The following is a 26177-nucleotide window of genomic DNA, read 5'->3' on the forward strand; positions in this document are numbered from 1 at the left end:
AGCTGAAGAGGAAGGTGAGGATTTTGACTTGCTGAGGCTTGAAGTGAATGTTGGCCCTGTGAAGGGCAACACACTTGAATGTGCCCTGCCTGATGGACAGTGATAGCGGATCCTTCTTTACTCCATGGGCGTACATTGGACTGATGGATGCGCCAATCATAAAAGCGCTTCCTACATACAGCAAAGTAGTCACACAGAACAGTGCAGCGAGTCCACCAATAGTGGCAGAAGGGCGCAATACAAGACCACTTACATGAAATTACATATCAGACTGGATCAGGGCCTCACCGAAGAGGGAGATGGAATGCACACGGTGGTGTTTGCGAGATCCCCTAGGCATTCGATTAGCCACAGGGTTTTGGTTTGTCTCAATGGCAAACATTATATAACTATGTTCCTGTGCAATACAGAGGACTGACTGCTTTCAAAAAGACAGAGGACTACTGCACAGGCCTGAGGGATAAATGAATGTGCAAGTTGGGCACTGATAATGCGTTAAGCTCCTGCAAGTTCACCGGCGGCTATTGGTAGATAGCCCTGACTGCTGAAGCAGAGGAGAGGCCTGCAATGCACATTGCAATGGGAAACTACCAGTTTAGAACGATGCACTCATGCCCCTACCAACTTGCAGGGATGCTTCAAGAATACTTTGACTAGCAACGAGAAATGCTTTAGGGTAACGGGGTGCCATCGGAATGGTACTTACTTGCTAGATGGTAGTGCAGCAGTACCTTGGCTAATACATAATGAAAGCATTTTATTAGAAGTATCATTGTCCTCATAGGCTTCAAGCTTGTGTCAGGTCTTTCTTTGCTTTCCATAGCCTAGCATAGATGTTTTAAAGCTGTGAGTGATTATTTTTGAAAAATCCAAGAAGGACTTAAGTCACTCGCACTCTCGTTACTTATTATTTATGTTCTAGTGAACAGTCTCGGGAGGATTGCTCAACGGCAACGTGCGCGCCTTGGCAGCAAGACGACGTGGAGCGAGCACAGGTTCGATTTCCGGGTCCGCGCTTAGACACCTCTGGGTATTAAGCGCGTTATAAATAACCTATCATATCATTGTCTATCATAAGTCTTGCTGAAAAATCATTAACTTTATGATGAAAGCCTCAATGAGGATGACTTCTTGAGCAATTAAACTGTTTCTGCTTAATATGTGCAACCATTTTACTTGAACCTCATGTTTCTTAATGAGCCAGCCATTATTAAGTCGCTAGCCACGATATGTACATGTTTCGATCCTGAGTGGATCATCCTCAGATGGCTCTCATTTGTCCCTCTTCAGCCTCTGTATCCGACGAAATCATGAAGCGAGCAGCTGAGAGATTTTAAACCACAGCTCATTTTTTTCCCCAATGTTGTTGCTAAAATGGGTGCTTCCAGTGAGCTCCTGCCTGTAAATTGAGATTGTTAGCAAGTACCCGGCCTGGACTTACCTGTCAGGGAATGTCTCACTTTTATTTGACCCAGAAATGTTTTCCTGGCGAATCTCTGGTGTGATGGGATCAAGTTGAACATCTGCCTATTGTCGACGGTTCTACTTTGAAATCTCGCCGCCGAGACTAACGCGGCAGTGCACACGAATCTGAAAGCCTCGTACTACGAAAATGTTGAGTGCATACAAATGACAACTGTCTCCCGCTTTCCATGTAATGGAAGTGGGGGATACCCCCGCAACCCCTGAACCAGAATGCCAAAAAAGGGGAGCAGGGGACACCACCGCCCCCCCCCCCTTTTCGGCATATGGGATTCGGGATTTTCATCCATGCCGAATGCGCACTAAATTTATTCCCTGTTATTTTTGGGTTATAACATTGCTGACAAAGGACTAACACCCACGCTTTGGACCTGGTTTCACTACCGGTGCAACGACAATAAAGGTAAATGTAAGGGTTATTGAGCAGGATTGGGTAAATAATTTGGGACTTATGGAAGAGTTCCAGGATGTGCACATAATGATGAGGAGGACAGGTTATGGTCCAAAATGTTGCCCTCATAATTGCGACGGCTGACATTTTTGACTTTTCTTTTTTTTTACACACCCCTTACACCACATATATATGTGGGTGGGTATGTGATATAATAGTAATCTGGGGAGGAGCTGAAGGGGGTCTTCCCCCTTATATGTATGTGGTGACAAAGGGGGTTAAATAAAAATATATATATTTTTAAAAGTTAGCATTTCCGGCCGTCGCAATTAGAGGGGTGGCAGTGATCACATAGATCCATGAGGACATATTGCTTTGGAACGTACATCTAATGCTGCTAAGCTTATGGCAGACATCCTCCTATCCTCCTGGAAATTAGAAATGTTTACCACAGATGCTCCCCAGCCCCCCCCCCGCAACAGACCGTGTGAAGCGGGTTGTTAAAAAATCCCCTGCACAAGTTGACAAAGTCACAGCGATACTGTATTACACGATAGGTGGCATGAAGGAGCAAACTAGTCCCCCCATTGCCGACCCCCACACCACTACCACACCCTCACCAATATTGCGTGAGCCTAACCCATCTACATTTTGGTGGTAAGATTCGAGCAAAAGAAACAGGCAAAACAAATTTGAGCAGTTTTTGGTCAAGCAATAGACCGACGACCACTACATCCTCTGGATATTCAGTTGGCAGGAGGGGCATCTTTCCATGACAGGCATCAGGCGAGCAGGTGAAGCAGGGTTTGGGAAGTAATTAGGGGACCATTTTCTATAAGTTCTGGGGCATCCCAAAGCCCGCAAAGAGCCATGACATTCAATGTTTATATGACACAGTTTCAAGTCGAAATACAGTCCTTAAGAGAGACTAACATGTGATTTGAGAATTTTATTGAAAGAGCTCTTTTGCAAATACACTGAAGCGACCAGGAAGCATTCTCTTCAGATATTTAAGCAATATGCCCCGAGCGATGGGGACATTACCGAGTCAGATAATGCCCCAGGGCCCATAGTTATAGAAGGCCCCTGGCCATTATCTGACTCCGTAATGCCCCCGCTGCAAGGGGCATATTGCTATTAGTACCCCGGCCCGTAAGATCTGCGTGACCGGGGTACTAAAAGCTGTTTTTCTGTGCCGAAACCAGACAGAAAAAAAAAAGACCACGAAAAGGCGAGGGAGGGAAAAGAAAATAAAAAAAATAAAATAGACGTACCTGAATCCTCGGTGGGGGATGGCCCCGATCTGAGCCTCTACACGGCTAAAGGCTGCCACATCATCCGCCGTGTACAAAGGAGGCAGAAGGTAAGTGGGGTGGGGAGGGTGCGTAGGTGGGAGGAAAGGGGGAAAAACATACCTGAGTCCCCGGCAGGGGGCGAAGGCAGCTTCTCAGCCGTGTGGAGGTTCGGAGTGGGGATAGCCCCGCTTCGAGCCTTCTCATTGGCTGAGGGGCTGCCACGCCCCCGCCGGGGACAATGGTAGTGGAATACCGGCCAAGGGATTCTCGGCCGGGTAATGCCCAGGCGAGGGCCAATCAGAATGCTTGTTTCATTCTGATTGAGCCCTCGCCAGGTACTAATAGATATAACAAAATAGTAACATGAAATCACAATGTTTCATGTTTCGTTGTTTTCTTTCCAACTACGTAGTGTGCTTGTAAGGAAAGCCAAAAGAGAACACAAACCACCTTCACTGATTATATCCCTGTATGGAATCCAAGACTGATCAAAGCAGATCTACAGACAGGGGGAAACCAGCTCATTCCATCCAACTTTTTCTGGGACTTATAGTTTCCATTTTGCTTACATTCCTGCATTGGTTTTTGGACCGGTATCGCCCGTGCTTGCTGCTTTGAATACTACGTTAATCAGACTGCATACAGTGACTGTTGGGCCAATTATAGCCCGTTGAGCTCTACAACAGGGCGAATGGGCAAAATGCATCGCCATCACGCCTTCATCCGGGGGCCCGGCGGACTGTTGGGCCAATTAGAGCCCTTTGAGCTGTTTAACAAGGTGACCAGGGTGCCGAAGAGCCACTTTCCTTGCCTTCCTGCATTGGTTTTTGGACCGGTATCACCTGTGCTTGCTGCTCTAGCCCTTTGAGCTGTATAACAAGGTGACCAGGGTGCTGAAGAGCCACTTTCCTTACCTTCCTGCATTGGTTTTTGGACTGTATCACCTGTGCTTGCCGCTAGAGCCATTTGAGCTGTATAACAAGGTGACCAGGGTGCTGAAGAGCCACTTTCCTTACCTTGCTGCATTGGTTTTTGGACCGGTATGGCCCGTGCTTGCTGCTAGAGCCCTTTTAACTGTATAACAAGGTGACCAGGGTGCTGAAGAGCCACTTTCCTTACCTTCCTGCATTGGTTTTTGGATCGGTATCACCCGTGCTTGCTGCTAGAGCCCTTTGAGCTGTATAACAAGGTGACCAAGGTGCTGAAGAGTCACTTTCCTTACCTTCCTGCATTGGTTTTTGGATCGGTATCACCTGTGCTTGCTGCTAGAGCCCTTTGAGCTGTATAACAAGGTGACCAGGGTGCTGAAGAACCACTTTCATTGCCTTCCTGCATTGGTTTTTGGACCAGTATCGCCTGAGCTTGCTGCTTTGAAGACTACGTTAACCAGACTGCATACCCTGACTGTTGGGCCAATTAGAGCCCTTTGAGCTGTACAACAGGGCGAGTGTGCAAAGTGCGTCGCCATCACGCCATCATCCGGGGGTCCGATGGAGAGGAAGATGGAGTCTGATCGATCTACTGTGGCTGCTGTGTTCCACCTAGACTTGGACACCGCGTCTACATATCGACCCGCTTAGTTGGAGACAACCAAAGTAAGTGCTGATAATGCAAGCCCTGTTTTTAATGACAGAGGTTGTTCGTGTCCATTGTCCATACGCACTGCGACAACGCAGGGGTTGCCTGCCTAAGACGATTAGGGTTCCTGACGTCGATGATCGTTCTAAGATCACCAGATATTTTCCAGCATGTGCTAGGAGTGAATCGGAGCTGCCCGACACCTCGATGCGACGCTTGCCTGCCCCATCATTAAGCTGTCTGGGAAGGAAGCTAGCGGATTCCATCATTCGCCTAATGGATATCGAAAAGATAACTGTGTAGGGACATTCTGATACCACTCTTTTAGCCCTTACTCAAATTAATCCCTGTCCCGATCAGCCGGCCACTGCAGTGGGTGTGCGTATGTTGTCACTTAACAAGTTAGCTCCGGAAATCCTAACAGCAGTGGAGCCCAAGAGAACTGTGTGTGGATCTGAATTATGAATACACCCAAGTTCCACAACCCATAAAAATGGCATTATGGAGAGGACGCTTGTGTCTCCTACTCATAATTCTACTCTGGCAGATTTTGAACCATTTATTAACCCTTGTTAATCATCCTCATTTTGGATCTGAGCTGGACAAATCTCCGAGACTGATGGACACTTTGGGGACTGTGCCATCCCCTGCACCACCTCTGGTTGAAAAGAACTCGATTTCCTCGACTTCATCCTGCTGCCAATGTTTTGTGTTAGAACGTTGTGCTTGATCGACTTGAATATATTTCAACCTTTGAGACATTTATTAGTGACCTTTTGGACAAATGCACCCTGATAAGTAACATCATGAATTGTCATACGGTTACACTGACTAATTTGTCTGACTTGCTAAACATTAGAAGATCCATTTCGAAGGTTGCCAAGGCTGCTGTTGACAGTCAGGATATTATCACCCTTACATCCGCTCCTAATGTCATGAGGGTTAAGGGAGGGGAAGCGCTGAACAATAGGTCTCTTATTGTTATTGATACTGAACCCTTTGTGGTTGATGAGGTAAGTCTCTGTGAGTATTCCATGTTAATCCATCCCCTTGTACCACAGACCTTGTGCCAAGGGGTAGATATTTAGGAAGGGGTAATAAAAAGAAACTTAAGACCAGACTTGACCCTAAGGGTTGCCTAATCAGTGATGGCCTGAGATCTTGGCAAGTAAGGGGTGGAAAGCCAGTTACTGATGAGGTGAACTCGGCATCAGTTAGTGTTAAAACAAAAACCGACACTAAGAAACGGGTTGCTTCAGCTCGAAAATCTACAAAGGAAGTAAATGCCACTCTAACAGTGGGTAATCACCCCAAGGTTATGTTTCAATCTCATAATCGTAAAAGAAAGCCTCGTAAAGTGGCTATTCATACTTCTTTCATTATTGAAGGTATTTGTCTTTGTTTGAACCTCTTACAGGAACGGCTCCGGAGATTATGCCTTCCATACCTGTAGACATGTCACCTGGAACTGAAATTGTAAAATGTCGTTGCTCTAAACCCAGGCCCATTATCGTAAAGTCCTTGTTTGGAACAGGTGCCGAATTCACAACTTCTCACAATCCTGAAAGCCTTTGCGTAGAACCAAGCAACTTATGAATGATTGATTCCCAACATTGAATGGCCTGAGGAACACATCCTCTGAGTATGAGGGTAGGATATTTACTCGTACTATCAAGATACAAAGCCCCTTTCACAATCCTGATGTTCCAATCCTGAATCGATCCAACTTTCTGGACCTTTATAACTATGTGCCCCAACTAAGGGGTAGCTCTCCCTCGGATGTGAAATTGGTTGCAATACCAAATTGCCCCAGCCTGGCTACCATCTATTTTTACAGAGGTACTTTGGTTGACTTTATTGCTGCTGTTGAAGAAGACTTTTGTAGTCTTGGGTATTCTTGCTGTATTGTCCCACCTACTGGAAAAATGGGGCCTGACCCCCTACACCTCTTACTTTCAAATGTTTGGGCTAGACAGGGAGATTGCTAAGCTTGTCGTAGCAAGGAGTCCACCCGGCTGACACTAACTAACATCTTGGTGAAAAGGGTGCGAGTACTAGAGTAGATTTAACATCTTCACAACCCATTTGGGTATCTGCAAACAGCAAACAGCAAAGGGGGAAGGGTAGTCACCGTTTGTAACACCTCTAAGGCAGTCCACCCCTTTGGAGGACTGGACTTTGTTGACCACCTTCCTTCCCTGCAATTTTAATAAGCGATCTTTACTACCCCCGTAAGATACTATCTTGGAACACCAGATATCACACTAATCCATTTATGGAGGATGGTTTGTTTAGTAACCGAACCCCCTTTACTATAATAGCATTACAAGAGACTTGGAACACTGAGGGGATTGTCTTAGAGGATAGGGTGACTCTACAAATACCGGCCACTGGCTGTATGATCGGGTGACCTATAGAGGGACTCTTAATCAGTTGTCACTCATCTTGTACTCTGGCCAACCTGAAGGTGGATTCTGAATTCTTCCTGCCTAGAGCACTAAATTGGGATTCAGATGAGATAAAAGGCTCGAGGTGGGTCATAATAAACATCTATGACCCACCGGGTGTGACGCACACTGAAGTCATTCAAGATAAGATGGCAATATTATATTGAGTTTTGACCCGTTGAGCCCAATTATTCTTCTTGGTGATTTTAATCCCCCCTAATGACCACGAAATGGATGACTTGCCCTTGGCTGAACTTTAGCAAACTCCTTATGACAGGAAGGGCAGGGCCCGGTCGCAGTGCTAATCTGATCTCAACATTTTTATGTGAAATGGTAGGTGCAGGCCTGAATGTCCTGGCAATTTCACACGGGTCACCTCCAACTCTGCAAGTGCCATAGACCATGCTTTTAGGAACTCAGCCTTAATAGTGGAGGATGTTGACCTTCTGATCATACCACGGGATGGGAGTGATCACTTTCCACTACTGGTAATGATGAATATTGATATCGTCCGCCTACTTAATTCAACTGATAATGGTTCCCGTTTGCAGTCAATTCACGCAAACAATTGGCTTATCTGTAACGATACAAAGTTGACTAAAGATCATCAAATTAGTCGGTCCTCCCAGCTCCCGTCCCAACTAAAGTTGGCCTTCCCCATAAGCGTTTTGACATTAATATCAGAAACGCCAAAGAGACCGGTGCAAGGATCTAAGGAATATTGTCAATAAGGTTAGCGAGACAGGGGGCACGGCAAGAATGTTGCACTCTCAGAAATACACCTATCTGAAGTGGCTGAAGGTCTATCAGCAACAACTGAAGCAATACAAGTAAGGTGAATTAACTAGTGTAATCCTATCCAACAACACACTTTTTTGGGATCTTAGCCCGTAATAAAACACAAACTAGGTGTGTTATTTCTGCCATCAACAAGGTTGACTGGCAGGATTAGCTTCGCTATAACATAGGAAAGCAAACTAACAAAATGGTCTCTCTTAATATTGGCACTGCCACTTGGGATTTTAATCTCTCTACAATAGAGATCGGTAAAATGATTTCCTTGCTTAAGGCTTCTTGAGCAACTGGACCGAATGGCCTCAACAATGTTTTGCTGAGGCTAAATCCAGACTGGTGGGGAAGCTCCTTCATAAACTGTTCAAACATATTTCTGCGACTAATATTCTTCCTGGAACGTGGCAGGAAAGTATTATAGTACTTGCCGACAGAAAGAGCACTAGATCTGATCCTACAAAAATGATTGCCTGTTAGCTATGCTGGATGTTACTTCAAAGGTATTTGCGTGCGTCTTGCTCTCAGAACTCGTTATTTTGGCTACGGAAAATAAAATCATCCCTAAATTCCAGACAGGGACTGGTAGACTCACCGATTTGGTGACCTTATCGAACGTGGCATCATACACATGGTCACTACACAAGTGTGAGGTCCTTGTGGTTTACGGGGACTTTATTGCTACATTCGATACGCTCCCTAGAGATAGGCTTAAGAATAAATTGTTAGCCTGGGGCATTCCACAGGGCCTATTAAGAATGCTGGTCGGCCTATAGTCTAACACCACAGTCAGGGTGAGACTGGACAGCTATGGCAATGTTAGTGAAACAGTTGACACCCATGTTGGGCTTAAGCAGGGATGCATTTTAGCACCCCTCTTATTTAACTTATATCTGAGTGTTCTCCTGGAGACATTGTTGAGTCGGTTGGCCGCCCCACCCAGTCTGGGGATAATTAAAATACCCTGGGGTATGCAGAAGATCTGATTCTCCTTGATTTGACCCACGCGGGACTACAGAGCTCTTTTGATTGCTTAGGACTTTACTGTGAAACTTGCAGGTTGAGGAATATTGATATCGTCCGCCTACTTAATTCAACTGATAATGGTTCCCGTTTGCAGTCAATTCACGCAAACAATTGGCTTATCTGTAACCATACAAAGTTGACTAAAGATCATCTTGGGAAAGACTAAGGGCCTCATTCCGAGTGCGGCAGTAAGGGGTTAACGGCACCGGTAAGGATGCTGGTGCCGTTAACCCCCTACCGCTGCATTCCGAGGTTCCCTTAGCGGGAGCCGCTAAGGGACCAAGGAGCTAATAACGGGCCCGCTATTTGCGGGCCCGTTATTAGCTCCTTCCCCATTCCCATTGAGCCCTATAGGGCTCAATGGGAATGGGGAATGGTTTTCGGAATGGGGACTTACCGGGTCCGCAAAGGTCGGAATGTCCCAGTAAGTCCCCATTCCGACACTACGGACCTGGACACGGGTTTGGAGGCAGCCATGGTGCTCTATGGCATATTGCCCTAATAAATCTATGAACTGTCTGCTTTCCTGCATTAATCTCTGGCCCGAAGCAAATTGAGCAAGTGAGCTTGTATGAATATCTTGGCTTAACCATTGATAACCACACACCTCAACTCCTAGTTCACCCCCGATCTTTGCGCTACACAAGCTACCAAAAGCTCGGCGGATGTCGCTTTTCACAAAGACCCACCCACTGCAATAAAACCTATTTTGCAAAAATCTCCATCCACTACAAACAATTGATCATTAGCTCCAAAGCAGTCACCTACAATGAATCACTAAAGCGGCCTCCAGTTCTAATGAACTCTTCTCCATCCTCAGAGACCTGGAGACCCCCATCTCCACACCCTCCTCCATCATGAAAGACAACGCCTGGTGCAACATTATCCAAGACACCCTGACAGGCAAAATCACACAGCTACAAGCAAAAATAAAAGCTAAACAAACATGCATGGCGGTCATCTCGCTTCCAGCCCTCCCTTCCCTCTTCCAGCTCCAACCCACCAGCCCCTCCACCCTTGCTAATATCATCAAAGTCCTCAAGCCTTCTTGCTGCGAGGGAGACGCCTGCCCAGCCTCGATGGTAAAGGAATGCGCAGAACCTCTACTCTTTTCTCATCACCACCATCATTAACGCATCCTTTGGCACCTGCCCTGTCCAATCCACTCTGAACGATTCCTGGATTTCCCAGCTGCTAGAAAAGCCCACTCTTGACTCTGCAATCCTCACCGATTACCAAACTATAACAACAGTCCCCTCCTACTGAAAATCATGGACAGAGTCGCATATCTACAGCTCCAGTAATTCCTTGAACTCCACTATATTTTGGGGGCCATGCAATTAGTATTCCGCCCAAAACATGGGACCGAAACAGGCCTTCTAGACCTGAAGAACCAGCTTGATGATCCAAATGACAGGGTGACAGGGGCACCCTCTCTCTTCTTCTACTGCTCGACCTCTCAGCAGCATTTAATCTTCTGGACCATGAAATCCTTTGCTGTGCCCTCATCTCCTCAGCCCATTTCTCAACACCGCCAAGTGGGTTGTCTCTTTTTTAGCCTATGGATCCTCCCCAGTATGTGACAACGTTTAAAGGTGTGCATGTTATAAACTCCAAGAACCAATACCAATGTGTTCCCTGGAACATGCACTATCAAAATGGGACATATCACCTTTAGTTTCTGATTTTTCATCAGGTTACATAGTGCAATGGTGAAGTGTCTGCCCTGCGAAGGTAAAGACCATGGTTCCAGCCCCAGGTTGGTGTTAATTCATAAATTCAAAGAAGACAATTAATTTTTCTAATTTTTGATGGGGGGGACTGAGTCCACCCTTTGAAAAAAGTGTGTATTCGGCCCACACGCGTGTACCTTCGACTTGAGCCCTGCTAAATTTACACAATGGGATTACACTAACATCCAATTACTGCTTATGCTGCCTAATTCCACTCCTATTGAGTACATACTGATGGAGACAAGGTTGTACTCTTTGAATTGTGCTTGCAGGATTTCCAGCGCCAAAGTATACAGCAAGATTGTAAATGCGGTGAGGGGCCTCTCCTTCATTATAACAGACAGGTTACCCTTTGGGAACTTCCAGAAGGCAAGAGGCTCCCTTTCTGCCATACATTTGAGGATCTGAACATTTGGATGGTCAGCAAGCCAAGTCCCTCTGCCTGGTTGGCAAGGGGCAACATCAATATGGTTGTTAAGAAGGAACTAATTGACATTGATTCTGATCAATTGCTTATTGACCTTGCTATGAAGGTCAGTTCAGCCGACTATGCCAGCCATCGGCAGTCTTAGTTGATGGCTTATCCCTACAACCAAATCATAGCTACTTAATTATGAATTAAGTTTAATTTAAGATATGTGTTATTTAGTAAAATGGGGGGCTGTGGAAGTCCTCCTAATGCTGAAAGCCTGAAACATTTACTGATGGAGTGTGAGGCTCTGCGATTTGTTCGCAGTAAGGCACTCTTGGCATTCGGCTATACGTTTGATGCAGTGCATTGTGATTTTATGTGGCAGTCTCACTTTGATGCAGATGTGGTGGGCCTCATCTGTCACATGACTAAGTTGTGAAACAGGCTGGGTGACATTTTATTGTTTTCACAATGTTGAATGATGAATATGGTGCTCCGTTAATGGGCATGATGGCTGAATGGGAACCTTGTCGACAGTAATTTAAGAATGTAATGTTTCTCCCTTTGTTTACTATATTGATGTATTTATTTGTCTATGGATAAGAAAGCCTAATGGGCTATTTTATGCGATAAAAACATAAAGAAATAAACTTCGAAATGATGAGGTACCAGAGAAGGTGCCTGCAGGGTCCTATGTAGTCATTGAGAAAGTTGATCATTGCCAACCCTGCACTGCTCACAATCCAGAGGCGGACAATTGATGTCCTGTCTCCAGTCCGAGGGGATGGTCCCCATCCGTCCTCCCAACAGCTGCCCATTAGGGACCTTGCCTCCATGCACCGCATTGCCGCCCACTCTGCCACCGTACACACTCCTTTTTTCATGAGAGAGTCACCAGTTAGCCTCTCCACAAAACTATGCGTATCATTGGTGCACATCATTGGTGCACATTCTTTTTTCATGGGGAGACCCCTGTAGCCCACCCCCCCTCTTTTGTGCATCCACTCCATGCATTCCTTTTATCACAGAGTTAAACTGTGTATCTCTCTCCCTATGTCTGACCAGAGCGCATGATCCTAATTTCAGAAGAGAGTCAGCAGCAGGGGTCAGGTCCTAAAAATTAAAGTGGGGGGACTTATCAACAAACGCAATGGGATGTGACGTCACCAGAAATTAGCATATCCAGGTGAAATATGCACATTTCATCAGATTGGCTTTGCATAACCATCCAAATTGCAAAGGACGAATGGCATTTCCCTTTCATAAACTCAACACACACACAAAACCAAGAGAGGATATTTTCTTCTAATAGTGTTTTCGAAAACGTTAAAAGGTGTGCATGTTTTAAACCCCAAGAACCAATACCAATGTTTTCCCTGGAACTTGCAGTACCGAATTTGGACATTTCACTTTAGTTGTCTGTTATTTTTCATCTGGTTATATAGTGCAGTGGTGAAGTGTCCCGCCTGTAAACCTGACTGTGGATCGATCCCGGAGGTCGGCTTTAATTCATGAAGTCAAAGAAAACATTCATGTTTAATTTCAGCTGGGGTGGGGGACTAAATCCACCCTCAGAAAAAAGTGGGTGGACTCCGTCCACCCTGTGTACCCTCGACGAGAGCCCTGGTCAGCAGTACCCCTAAACTGCGATATGTCTGGTGATCTGACTGTTCCTCACATGAGATAAAATGATACATGATATGTTATTTATAACGCGCTAAATACCCAATGGTATGTAAGGCAGACCCAGGGATCGTACCTGTGTTGCTCCTGTGTCGTCTTGCTGCACGTTGCCCCTGAGCTATCCTCCCAAGACAACGACAAACCTGCTTCACTAGTTACTGTTCTGCTGTACTGCTCTCCTTTCCACCCTTACACCCCTGCAGATGGACATCAGAGTTCATTCAAAATCATTGCTCTGTATTATACACCCACAGCCAATCAGACAGACTTATAACTTGCTTTTCTGAGTGTTGTTTCTTGATAATCATGCTGGTTTGAGCAGCCTTAAGGTGAGTTGTGCTTTTCTGAAAATGCTTCATCAGGCTGGGCTAACATGATACAGTACCAGTCAGTTTGTGTTCAGAGCAGGGGGTGGGGAGTTTTTCATGGAGAATACATATTTGCAGGAGAATGTTATATTTGGAAAAGCTGCATGTGCACCACCTCTAAGTAAAAGTGACCCTAACAAGGTTGGAATAGTACTGTGTTGCCTTAACACTTTGAGAGGCAGATTTGTAATAAGTGTGGCGGTGTAAGATTTCTGCACGTGGCAACAGTAACTGCTGCATGCAGACAACACCTGCCAAATTCCTGATGAGGCCTTAGGTATATCTGCCAAGGTTTTTGGAATTCTCCATCCTTGTTCCTGGGGCGTTAAGAGATTCCATGCTGTGCGCATGTCTGCCAACAAGTCTTCCATATTCATTTTGGAAGTGCGTTAACATCCTGTTACATCAGGGCTCTCCAACTCCAGGCCTTGAGGGCCAGAAACCTGATGGGTTTTCAGGATATCCCTCAGCCTTGAGGGCCAGAAACCTGATGGGTTTTCAGGATATCCCTCATTAATGCTAACAAGCAAAATGTGCATACATTTAGAATCGATGTATGCAAATTTATCTCATGAATATTAATGAGGGATACAACGAAAATCTGACATGGATCCAGCCCTCGAGACCTGGAGTTGGACAACCCTGTCTTACATCATGTGTTTAGCTACTGGAGCGGCATCCGCCGGGCAATATTTTTGGTGGATGTCAACTAGTCTGAGATTTGAGGTGTCACCGTCTTCAAGGTAAATTTAATGTGCATGTCCCGAGCAAGGTATGATACATGCCAGAAAAGGGAGGGCACCTCTGCTGATAATGAGTCAAGTGAAATAACCTATTCTGTGGGATGGTGCCCACCAAGGAGGATCTGCAATCCATATTCTATGTCTGCCCAGACATAGCAGCAACCTTCACTTATAGTTCTGTGACAGCCCCATGACTGCAGCAGTGAGTACTATGTACAAAATAAAGTTATTGTTATTATGGAGCCAGGAAAAGAGTGCAGAGAAAGACGGGAAGCTGTTGGACTACACAGGGAAACAATCCAGGCATTCATTCCAAGCAGCCTCCTCCATGTTTGTCTGGGTGTGCAGACCATGCACACACTGCCAGTGGAAATGGACAAGGTAATAGCACCCAGAGGTGAGGTGCAAGCCAATCAGGAGACTAGGAATGCACCAGTATCTGTCAACATAAGCTTGCATTTCAGGCCTGACTGCAGGCACTCCGCTGTGAACTGCCATCTTGTTGTTGGCCAGTCTCCCACTATTCCTACCACTGTCTCCCTTAAGCATAACCTCCTTAAGACTTACCCTCCGCTGCCTCTCTCTCTTCTTGGCACTGTCTCCCTGCCCTGGCCACACTGGAAACAGAAAAGGGACTCTAGACTGAGAGTCCCTTCCTATTTCGAGGAGAAGCCATCTTGGTTTGTAGATTAGATTATTTTGGGTAGATACGTGCTGACCTAATTTCCTTTAAAAGAAATATGCATCCCAAAGGAAGACCTAGACTGCTAACAGTGTAGCTCATTGTGGCTTGGGCCAAGGCCTACCATTGCTTTGTCTGGTGGGCCATTATCGTCAAAACCCACCTGACCATGCCGTACTTCATGCTACGTTATGCTCTGGTTATATAGTGAGGTCGAGCGTTCAAAAGAGTGTGCTAGAACCCACCTGTTGCAGAAGCTGCTTCCTCTTTCAGTTTGGAAATATTCAAACCCCTCCACCAAAGCAGGGCTACTTGAAACATTCAGAGCATTAAGCTGCAGTAATTGCATAGAATACTTCAATAGCAAATTCTTCTTGAAAAGCCAGCCAACTGCTGTGGATCAAGGTTATTGATTTTATAGAGTAATGATGGCACAATCAAGTGAAGAGCAGAAAAGGGATAGGAACCTGCACCAGATCCTGCCTCTTGACACTGAGGTGACAATGTACTAAACCCTCTTGCCTCGTCTGTAGAGGAGACAAATTGCATAGAAGATTCTAGAATTCCATAACCAGAGATTTCAGCAATTCCTTGCCATGCAGAGGTGTTACGGTAGAAGAGCGCTGGCTTATCAGAGCTTTAGCGGGGAACGCAACCTACATCACTATTTCACAACACTTGCTTTAAATATGTGTAACTCACCTCTGTGCTATTGTTGAAGTGAAGAAGTCTTATGAAGAAGCGGGAGGTAAGGTTTAATTTGTTGCGTGATGTACCTTGTTTTAGGGAAATGGATAATTAGGATATAAAGTGTTTGTACCTCAATGTAGTAATTCCAAGCATTTATAGCTTTTACTTTTCAGAGACAGTAAACCTTTGGACTTTTTCTTAAATAACACATTGAAATTCAGTGACAAACGTTCTGAAAGGGACTTTCATTTTCACCACAAAACAATGAAAACCCGCACATTTGACAGGTAAGTAATCTGGAAAGATGGGTGTTCCATTCTTTCTTTTTGGAATTGGTCCTCGCAACGCAATTGAAGTCCCATAACAAGTTTGGAATGCTACTATTTTTCTTTAACGCTTTTCATTGCTCATGTCCTGTACGGACTGTGGGTACAGGCATGTTATATATGTTGGTATATGTGACATCGTGGACAATACATGGCAGGGGCCGAGGTGTGGTTGTTTTGTGATAGTGGGGTCTGAGTTCTGGTAACTGGTTCATTAGTAGGGTGTCCTTGTGAGGCACTGCAACCGTAACATCCCTTTCATGACCCTTTAATAAATTGAAGAAATAGTCATAGGCGCCCCTCTGCGAGAACGAACACGGACCATTGACCTGTTCTATGGAAAGGTACATACTCGAGAGTAGCAGTCACACTTTAGCTCACTGTACCATTCACAACTGGGAAATAACCATTTTCATATCAATCCGTTTTAATGAATTGCAATCGTTTTTTAATGCTATACACTATCCATGGCTTGTGGCCATGTACAGTGGGCAGTTTACCTGGGCTGTGGGCCTTGGAAATGCCCAGGTGCCCTCTTCCAAAGGCCATCAGCCATTCCCAGTGCCCATTTTGTTTGGGGTCATTGACCCTGTCCCAGGCACCCACAAACCACCTAATTGGCTAACTCGGTAATACTTGTGTCCATACCCAATGGCCATTTGGTCGAGGGGATGGGCTGCACCATTCCATGGGCACCTCTCTGCCACATGATGTGCTCACTAGCACATTGGGCTTATGTTATTTATTTATTTTTATTCAATTGGCTTCTTATAACGTTTAATATCGTACTGCAGATCTGGGATTCGAACCTCTGTCGCTCTGCATGGTCTTGCTGCCAAAACCAGCGTGTTTCCCCAGTGCTATCCTCCGTTCTTAGATTCAGTTCACTATTTGAAGATAGATTCAAATCAACATTGGTATCTAATTTTTGAGATAGTGCCATTGATTGGAATCTAAATCCTTAGCTGCGCCATCTTTCTTCACTGGGTGCCGGCAGTCTCTGAGAAATGTTCAAGACTACAGGGCCTCATTATAAGTGACCCGGTCTGGTAATAAATGTGCCGGTAACAAGTTACCAGCACCGTTACCGGACCGGGTCACTGTGAGTCTGCCGGTAGGGGTAGTGAGCTACCGGCAAGCCTGACCTGCTGGGATTTCAGGCCCCTACCTGCCTGTTTTTCATTGAAGCACCTGTTAATAACAGTGCCGGTGCTTCTGGGTTCCCGGAAGGGGAATTTACTGTAGCTCCGCCTCTTGTGATATCCCGCGAGCACCGGGATGTCAGGTGGTGGTAATGGTAATACAGAGTTGACAGCAACCTCATAATGAGGGCCATTGTCCCCTCTGTTAGTGCTCCGTCTCTTGACTTTTTCTTAGTTTTTTTGGTTTGATTCCGTGTCAGTCGACCCAGTTGAGGATGTTCTGGATGCTGATTATCTGTCTTTGAAATGACTTTGAAAGCATCCGGTTTGTTGATGGGCAGATATTTACTCGAGCCACGTAATCATTTGCATCTCTCCTTAATTTCCATATTTTAGCACGTCATAGTTCACATTTATACTCCTCAATTCATTTGTTTCAAGACGCCTGTACTTGTCACCAATCCTCTGCCGATTGTATGGCTTCCAATTGCATTTTACTTTCATGCCTCTCTTCTTTTTGGCGAACTTCAATAGAATTTGCAAAAACCTGAGTTGTGAATAAAATTGAGAAGGCTTAGTAAGAGCTTTCTATTTATTTACGGTTTGTTCGTTAGCGCCACACATTTAATAGGATCCTCGGTGCATGGGGGGGTCCTGTTGTTACTGGATGTACCGTGAGATGTGCACAGTATTCAATAACTGTTCTAATTATTTAATTGTGGTGGTTTAGGTTTTGTCTTTAACTGTTTATTAATATGTTGAAGATTGGTCAAGCTTGCTCTTTCTTAAAAACCTAGAGTATCGGCATGTTTGGTTGTTGGTTACCAACTCACTTCACCCTTGAGAGTCATATCCCAAGTACAAACAGTACATCAAGAGTAATGTAGATCATTATCATATAAAAGTGTCCACTTTTACCAGCTACCCCAAGAGACTCAAAGCGGCCACTTTCTGGGGAATGACCTTTGGCCATGTCCCGGGCCTGCCCAACCACCCTGACGTGTCCACCCTGATATGGGCCATCACAAGCCATTCAGAGTGGGCGCTGGTGATACCACCATGGCGCGTGTCCACATTGTCTGATGCATGATCGAAGGCTCTGGGTCCCGTTAAGCCTTCCAAAGTGGCTACTTTACCAGCTTTCTGGACACTTCACCTAGGGACTGTCCTTTGGCCATTGCCCAGGGACTCCCTATTGACCCAAAGTGGCCACTGCTCCTAGCGCGTATTATGGGAATGGCCCGGCTGCATCCCGCTTGTTGCGTAGTTACTTAGAATGAAGAGGGCACATATCCCCGTGGGGAGGATGAAATTCTTCACGGTCTAATCTGGCAGTCCCATGAGGAACTGATTGCCAGAGGAATTCCAAGTTTACATGAGATATGCCAGCCACCGGGGGTGGGCGAAGGGGGGGTGGAGGGACATGAATGCCACCACAACGGCATTCGCAGATAACGTAACATTGAACTCTTCCGTGTAAAGTATCTAGATGAGGAAATGGTCATTGATATGGCCCTGTTTACTTATATTGCAGGGGCCATTCTGAGAATCCAGAGTTAGTCGAGGAGGCAGAATGAATGTTAATTGGCTCACATTACGCGTCTGCGAGGTGAGTGTTTGATACCAGGCATTACAGAGCGTACTTACCTGACGGACACCAGGAGTGCCCAACAGATAACATGTGCATGTCACATTTCATTTTTTCCAGGCTGAGGAACAAGTTAGCACTACTCTCTGCCATTGGGCTTAGTATGAGCTTCTATCTAGAAAATGGACAAAACGAGTAGCACACAGTACATATATTGTGGGAATAATTATATTATTTTGTAAAACTGTAGACACAATCATTGAATGACAATTTTTAGGATTGGGAAAGCTACGACTCTTATGCCCTGAAGAAGGACCGTAGAGTCCGAAACACGTCAGCAACAACATTTTGATTTGTATTGACTGTGTGTTAATCACCATGAAAGAAATGTGGTTTACTTGATATCATGGAGAAGTGATGTGTTTCTTCTTTTTTCCTTTGGATTGCTGAAATTTGTCAAAAGGAATAGTTTATTTATGTTAGATCAAATTACACGAATAAGTGTGAAATCAGGTGTAAATTAAATTAGCTCTTGGATTTTGTACAAAATTCTTAGACGTTAATTTGTATTTACAGTATTCATTTAAGAATCCGATTGATCCGACCGTGGCTGATTTGGCCGCGGCCGGAACGTTCGCATGAGAAAGGTGCTAACTACCAAAAGTTTGCACCTTTCTCCTGCGAACACACGCACTCCGGGGGCTGCAGGGGGTGTCCCACGCAGCCCCCGCAGTCTCTTTTTTTTTTATTGTGCTTACCTGCAATGCTACCACCAAAGGTACAAACGTTTGGTGTTCGAACCTTTGGTGGTAGCATTCTTAGAACTTTTGGTCATTACGACCATTTGTTCGCGGTAAAATCGACATAAACCTTCATTTAAACAGTCAGATTGTAAACTGCATTGAGCCTATATGTACTGAAAGAGTGCACGTGGGTAACCTGTTGGCGAAGACAGGCTGTTTAGATAGACAATGGCTTAGAGCCATGGCCCATGACTCATCAGGCCACATGAAGTTCCAAAGGGCCAGTCTGAGGGCCAAGCCAACCAGAAAGCTTGGCCCCTTTGTGTTTCTGCAGAACATGGCGTCGAATAGCAGTTTTCAGAATGTTTCTTCTCCATAAACCCAGGAGATGCAATATTTTTCATCAAGCTAGTCTGGTTGCTCAATGCGAAAATGTGCAGGCAGGTTCCATATTCACAAACCGCAACTGGCCAGTCATGACCTCGTGGCTCCGCAAATAGTTCCAGGTGATCATATATATCCATAACTGTTTGCGTGCCATTTTTGGCCAGATTGAAACCAAACCGCTGGAGGGATTTGCTCAAAACCCCATGACGGACCATGAGTCACATAAGAGGTCGATTCCTCATGAATGGTGAAATTCTATTTGGCGGTTTGCGCAGTAGATGGCAGAAAAAATATCCTATCACAAATGAGCGGAAAACACTGGTTTTGCGACCCCAACCTATTACACTGTTCCAGATGGTTGAAACCCTCATGCTACCTGCATGCACTATTTATGAGGTCACACCTTGAGCTAATTCACGTAGAAAATAGGCTCTCGAAAAATAATTATATTGCCGGCTTGGGCTCAGTTTCGAGTTGGTCATCAGAATAAAACCAAAACTCATTATAAACATTCCGTTGCTCTTCTATTTTTCTGTATCTCTTTATTTCCCTACACCGTGGGAAAATTATGGCGACGCCAGTTGTGATGTGATGAGCAGAACAGGGTGGGGGAATTTTGGTTGCAGGTAAAGTTCTGTATATTTAGCTTTTGCAACCATAACGTCCCTTCATCTATAGATTTTCCAGGGAATTTCTAACGCAGGGTACCCATAACAGTTAATGTTAATGTTAAAAGTATTTATATAGCGCACCATCACCAACAGAGTTGGTCCCCAGGTGCTCTGGTGGATCTGTAAAACAAGAGGCAGGTGGGTAGGCTAGTCGGGTGCAGGGGGAGTAGGAGAGTGGGAGGAGTGGTGTGCTGTTGGCGGCTTCAGTTCGGTATACACCATGCACTGAGCTTTGGTGTGAGTATCGGACCGGGCAAGACCTCATGTGCTGTTGGTGCTGTTTATGTGTTGTTTGTTTGTTCTTGATGCGGTGTGGTAAAGTGCGTGCGGTTTGCTGGGCGAGAGATGTTTGTGTGAATTTTCAGGTGTGTTAGGTGTGCAGAGGTTTGAAAGTTGGGTTAATGGGGTGTGTATCCTGATTCTAGTACTTCTTGTTCCATTTTGGATGTAATCCTATGGGTGGGGTTATTGCTGATTTCTTTTATTGGCCATCTGACTGTTGTGTGTGATGACACGGCGTTCTCCCAGGTGTAGGTGTGGGAGCTGATGATTGGATCCCTTCTGGTGTAGGAGCTAAGGATTAGGTCCTCCCTATTCCCTTGCTATCTACTGTGTCATAGGTCTGTTGGAGCTTGGGTGTGGGTTTGGGTCAGGGTGCTATTGATGTGTCGTCCTCATCCTTCCGTCTTGGTCTGCCTATGTATTCAGTCTTCAGTGTCCTCCTATCATGGCTGTCTATTAGTTAGTCGTTCGGTATGTCATGGAGTGTCTTCCTTAGATTATATTTTTAGTTGATTGCTTGGTGGGAATCAGGATCTGTGTCTTTGTTTATCTTTGTTTTAGTTGTGTGTGTGTCCCTGTGGGAGGTCTTATAGTTACGAGGTGAAGAGCCAGGATTTGAGCAGTTTCCTGAATAGTACGTGGTTTCTTGTGTTGTATATGTTCTTTGCACCTGGTGAGAGAAAGAAGATCCTCCAAATTTTATTTTACTGTAGGGTATCGGTTCCAGGTGGATGTTGTTGCTTGATCAGAGCGTTCTTGTCGGTTGATGTAGGCGTAATTTGTTTCTCAGGAACTCTGCGCCTTGTTTGTGTATTGCTCTCTGTGTGGTGCACATTGTTATGAATTTTATTAGTTGTTTTATTGGTCACCAGTGTAGTGTTTTTAGCGTGGGTGTGATGTGTTCTCTTCGGGGTAGTTTGAGAAGCAATCTGGCTGCCGCGTTTGCTACGCATTGTAGTTTTTTTTTGTAAGTCATTCAGGAATACCCAGGTATAGGCTATTGGCGTAACCTACTCTGGACATAACTAGAGTGATGATGGTGATTGTTTTGTTGGCGAATGATAGGAACTTTAGGGTCCTTTTTGCCGCTCACAGGAGAAAGAAGCATTTCTTGAGTAGAGCATTTACTTGTGACTCTAGAGTAAGATTGTTGTCCATCAGCACTCTCAGGTTTTTTACAATCGGTGATGGTGCTGGGATTATACCGAGTTCTCTTGGCCAGGGGATGTAGTGGTTGTCTTCTCTGTTTTTTGTGATGATCATTATTTCTGTTTTGGCTTGGTTGATTTTGAGGTAGTTCGAGTTCATCCAGTTGAATACATCATGAAGGCAGTTCTCCAGTGTTATGATATGATATGATATGGCATTTATAACGCGGCTATACACAAGTGTTTGAAGGCGCGAAGTTTGTTGAGTTTATTTCTTGACTATCTTGTATTTTGAAGATTATTTGTGTGTCGTCAGCATAGTTGTAGCAGGTCAGGCCGTGTCTTTTGATGATTTTGATTAGTAGCGATAGGTAGATGTTGAATAATAGTGAGGAGAGGGATGATCCCTGTGGTAGTCTGCATGTGGAGTCTCTTGGATTGGATTTGAAAGGTTTCATCCATATGGTTTCCGTTCTGTTTGTTAGGAAAGATCTGATCCACAGTAGGGTGGTGTCTGTTATTCCCAATCCTTCTAGTCTCGTTAGGAGGATGTCGTGGTTGACTGTATCGAATGCTGCGGATAGGTCTAGAAGTATCAAGGCAGTACTGTTGTTTGAGTCTGCATTTGTTTTTAGGTTGTCCCATATTGAGAGGAGAGCTGATTTCGTTCCTCTCATTGGTCTGAAACCTACATGGGCCTGGTCTAGTAGGCAGTGCTCTTCTATGAAATCTTGGGTTGTTTTGTATATGTACGTTTTAAGCAGTTTGGCTGTGTACGGGATGTTAGAGATGGGTCTGTAGTTGGAGAGGTCCTCTACGGATCCTCCTGTATCTTTGAGTAGTGGGCTGATGTATGCTGATTTGAAGGAATGTGGCACTTCCACAGTCAAGATCGAAAGGTAGATGACATTCCTGTGATATTCCATGGGAGTGCATTGTATAAGAATTGATTTGTATGTGTCCGGGGGGAAGGGGTCATCAGGAGAACCTGAGTTGTTGTTTTGATTTACCAGTTTGACGAAAGTCTCCACTAATATTTCGGGGAAGCTTTGTAGTTTGTTCGGATGTTCCTCGTGAGGATAGGTGGGGTCCGTAGTATGATCGAGCAGTCTGTTTGTGTGGTTTGTTGGATGGTGATGATTTTGTTTTTAAAGTGGTCTGCTAGGTCATTGCATAGTTTCATCGTATGAGTTGGAGTATTGCTGCAGCCAGGTGGATTTTTAATTTCATTTATGATTTTAAAGAGTTCTTTTTGGGTGTTTGGTGCTTTGAACATTCGGTTGTCATGGTATATCCTCTTAGCCTTTTGTATTTCCTTTTTGTATGAGCGGATATGTTGCCGAAATTTCAGATTATTTGCAGTGTTGTTTTTGGTACTCCAATTGAGTTCTAGTTTTTGTTTTTTAGTGATGTTGTCGATAGTTGTTACAATCCAGGTGTGTAGTAGTGCTACTTTTTTGTCCAGGACAGCTTCTTGCCTTATTGCTAGTTGTGGTTTGCAGCACTCCAGAGGTCCAGTTAGGTTGGAGTTTTTGATGGTTCTGCAGTTCTTTTGGATGCTGGTCAATGGTTTGTTTTGTTTCTTGTTTATTGGAGTCGTCATTGTGACTATGAAGGGAATGATGAGGTGGTCGCTCTAGAGTATTTGAATTGGTGGTGCCGTGGTGATGAGTTCTTTGTTTGCGAAGATTGTGTCAAGTGTATGTCCTGCCAAGTGTCCTTTGACTAGTTTTTGTAGATTCATTGCTGCTAGTTGGCTGCTTAGAGATTTTTGTGTGGTTGTGGTTTCTTCATCGAACCAGATGTTGAAATCTCTGAGGCGGATCAGGTGATTGTAATTGATGGCTAGGTTGGTAATTGCTTCCATGAAGGCATCTGCGAAGGTTGCCTCCTAGGTTGGTGGTCTGTACATCAGTATGAATTTCAGGTTTGTTTTCTGGTTTTCTGATAGGCGCAGGATTAAGGATTCCCATTTATCGATGTTGTGGGTCTTCTGATTTGATAGCCAGGTGTTCCTTGTGGGTGATTGCCAGCCCCCCTTTTGGGTTTTCTGTTTGCTTGGACGCATTTGAAGTTTTCAGGCAAGCAGTTGTTGATGGTGATCTTGTAGTTGTCATCTAGACATGTTCAGTTAAAAATATGATGTTGATACCTCCGTCACACAGGAGATCGTATATATCGGTGGCATGTTTGGACATTGACCTGGCATTGATTAAATTGCAGTGGATCTTTTTGGTGTGGTTTTGCTTATTAGTTGTTCTTTGTTTTGGTTTGTTGTTGTGCGGTGTGGTGCTTCTGTATTGACGTTGATTGGTTGAGGACCATCAAATGCTGTATCAATAGCGGTGCTTGTCTACTGATGCCGATTGGTTGAAGATCAGCGAAGGCTTCTTCTTCATTGAATCAGTCTGTTATATTAATGGTTGGGTTGTTGGTTACTAGTACTTCGTCATCTTGTCTGGTGTTTTGTAACTGTACTTAATAAACTATTTCACTGAATGTTTATTGTTCTTCAGTGATATACCCTAACACGCAAGCAATGCCCACACTGATGGTGGCCTACAATTATGGCCACCGGACATTGACAATGGTGTATGGCCTTCGTCAATTTCTTACACCCACTAATCGCATCCATGGTACCCAATGCGCATAGCTGGAAACAGATGGATAGCGCTGTCCTTTACATGGGCTCCTCCGATGAGGAGAAGTTGCTTTAGGGACAAGGGTTCTAACCTGCTGGGCTGACTCATGCTTTAATCCTTCTGGGGATGAAATTTGGGCAACTCATTTTTGGGTATGACTTGGCAATTGTTTTTCAAAGCACTCTTAAACCTCATCCGTATGCGCCGCTATAGATCAAGCAGAATGCCAACTGGCCATGTCCAATGGGACTGGACATCGGTCAAGATATTTTGACCAGGGCCCCATAACATCAACAGTGCCCAGTAAAGATGTAGATTGCTACAGCGAAAACACACAGAGTCCCAACTGGGCATGGCCTGTGACCAGCCCCAGAGGACTGCCTGCCTCGTGCTTCTTTGACCATGCCCCAGGCATGGCAATCACACTTATATTGCCCCGTGGACACTGTTCCTGAGGTATGGCCTTCGGATAAGCCCCTGGCACGGTAAAAAAACATGCTGTGCCAACTGGATGCTCTGCCTGAGGCCCTCAGCACAATCACATCTTGTGGCAAGACTAATGATCTACATGTGACATAGGAGACGATGATTGGACGAAAGCAGTCTAAAAAACTTAAAATACCAATTTGATCTCTTTAGTGAAGAGTCATTCTTGAAATGTAGTAATGCAGTCACTGCTTCTTGGGGAATTACCCTTAATGTAATGTTACTTCATATTTATATAGCACCTTACTGCCATTTGTATTGCTTCGAAGCACTGTGGGGTGAATGGCCCTTCTATTTTGTTTAAGTGAATTCATGATGTCAGTTAATTGGGTTTAAGCCTTGTGTTTAATACCGAGACTTAAACTGGATCAAGACAGAGCGGCAAAGCTTGAGTATATAATGTGGTTTCCTGTCTTTGAGTGACCTTTTGTGTTTCGTTGGTAAAATGAAAAAGCTCAGCGAGTTGAGCACCAGCTGAAAACACATGTCTGAGTTCTGCAGGCCACCATTTTGAACCCAGACAAGGTTAACTCAGTTTCCAACTTTAGAAGTCGATATAAATAGTACCAACGAGTTTGGCAATCATAAAACCCATTACCTGAGCTCTGATTTGGTTTCTTGTGGAAGATGTACAAATGTTTATTGCTATTATTGTTACAATACACTGGGCCCTTTCATCTGCCATTGGAGAACTCTGCAACCAATTTCTCTTTCATCGCTTAATCGCAACTATTGTTTGTGGTCGGCTCTTCCTGTCACTCTGATGCCAATAAATGTTAATTTCTGGACTGGGGCCCAGCCAGAGCCTCTTGAGTTCTCTCTGTTAACTACTCCCCTATCCTTCCGCCCATTAAACTTAAAACATGGAGTTCATCGAGCAGTGAATGAATAGGACAGAAGTCTTCCAGGGCCTGTGACAAGATACTGGGACTAAGATATTTTAACAAGTATGCAAACAGTAAAAAAAATAAAAAATAAAAAAAAATAAAAAAGATACTGTGACGAGTTGCCATTAAGAAACAGGACCCCAGATTTTCATAGCTTTAGGGCTACTCCTGTTCGTTTGTTAGTTTTGTTACACAATTTGTACACGTCACCTGTTCATGTAGAGCTTCATTGCAAATTCCTCCTGCATCTAAGCACTGTAGCTGTAGGCAGGGGTGGACTGAGAACCAAAATAGGCCCTGGAAATCATTTTCAAAGTGGTCCATATTCGTACTTGCCAACATTCTGTGGCCAAAAAGATGTTGGATTTTTCAAGTTACAAAAATAATACTTCGCAGAACAATTGCATCACAGGAAAATACAAAATATACATTGCTGGCACCACTGGAGAATTCTAAAATACACATCCCATCAAACAGCACAACATGGAAATATGTACAAATGTTTAAAATGTATAATTCTGAATGGTAAGTTAACACCGAATTTAATTACCTAACT

At 44.6% G+C, this 26177-nt stretch overlaps 1 long non-coding RNA gene across 1 annotated transcript in view; it reads left to right on the plus strand.

Annotated features, from left to right (window-relative positions):
• The window catches only part of LOC138513104 (uncharacterized), a 105611-nt gene that overhangs the window by 19897 nt on the left and 59537 nt on the right, over window positions 1-26177 (plus strand). The window contains exon 2 of the long non-coding RNA XR_011281705.1: window positions 18322-18396. This is a non-coding gene — a long non-coding RNA (uncharacterized lncRNA). The remainder of the gene's footprint in view (window positions 1-18321; window positions 18397-26177) is intronic.

The sequence above is a fragment of the Ambystoma mexicanum genome, chromosome 12 (genome assembly GCF_040938575.1).
Source record: "Ambystoma mexicanum isolate Mex_15411 chromosome 12, UKY_AmexF1_1, whole genome shotgun sequence".
NCBI lineage: Eukaryota > Metazoa > Chordata > Amphibia > Caudata > Ambystomatidae > Ambystoma > Ambystoma mexicanum.